Below are 1,300 nucleotides of genomic sequence, written 5' to 3'. Positions count from 1 at the left end.
CGCATGCGCAGAGGGGCGTTGCATCCTGGGAGGCGTAGTCCAAGCAGGCAGGGCTCCAATGGCTCCCAACTTGTTTATCGTTGGTGGTGGTGTTGTTTCTTTCAAGGCATGTCGTGCAAATACAGTGTAGCCCATCAATTCAGATGCAACAAAATACAATGCATCCCATCAGTTCCACAACATAAAATACAATATATCCCATCATTCGGATGCATCAAATATGTATCCTATCAGTTCAAAACACAATATATCCCATCATTCGGATGCATCAAAATATGTATCCTATGACTTCAAAACGCAATGTATCCCATCATTCAGATACATCAAAATATGTATCCTATGATTTCAAAACACAATGTATCCCATCATGCAGATACATCAAAATATGTATCCTATCAGTTCAAAACAATGTATCCCATCATTTGGATGCATCAAAATATGTATCCTATCAGTTCAAAACACAATATATCCCATCATTCAGATGCATCAAAATACAATGTATTTGATCAGTTCCAGTACATAAAATATAATCTATCCCATCATTTAGAAACAACAAAATATGTATCCTATTAGTTCAAAACACAATGTATCCCATCATTCAGATACATCAAAATATGTATATTATGGCTTCAAAACACATTGTATCCCATCATTCGGATGCATCAAAATATGTATCCTATGACTTCAAAACACATTGTATCCCATCATTCGGATGCATCAAAATATGTATCCTATCAGTTCAAAACACAATATATCCCATCATTCGGATGCATCAAAATATGTATCCTATGACTTCAAAACGCAATGTATCCCATCATTCAGATACATCAAAAATGTATCCTATCAATTCAAAACACAATGTATCCCATCATTCGGATACATCAAAATATGTACCCTATGACTTCAAAACACAATGAATCCCATCATTCCGATACACCAAAATATGTATCCTATGGCTTCAAAACACAATGTATCCCATCATTCGGATGCATCAAAATATGTATCCTATCAGTTCAAAACACAATGTATCCCATCATTCGGATACATCAAAATATGTATCCTATCGGTTCAAAACACAATGTATCTCATTATTCTGAGACATCAAAATACAATGTATCCCATCATTCAGATACATCAAAATGCAGTGTATCCCAGCAGTTCAAAGCACAATGTATCCCATCAGTTAAAATGCATGAAAATACAATGTATCTCATCATTCAAATACACCAAAATACAATATATCCTATCAGTTCAAAATATAATGTAGCCCATCATCCAGAGACATCAAAGTACACTGTAT

Source organism: Anolis sagrei, chromosome 11 (genome assembly GCF_037176765.1).
Source record: "Anolis sagrei isolate rAnoSag1 chromosome 11, rAnoSag1.mat, whole genome shotgun sequence".
NCBI lineage: Eukaryota > Metazoa > Chordata > Lepidosauria > Squamata > Dactyloidae > Anolis > Anolis sagrei.
Note: the sequence above shows the minus strand (reverse complement) of the source record.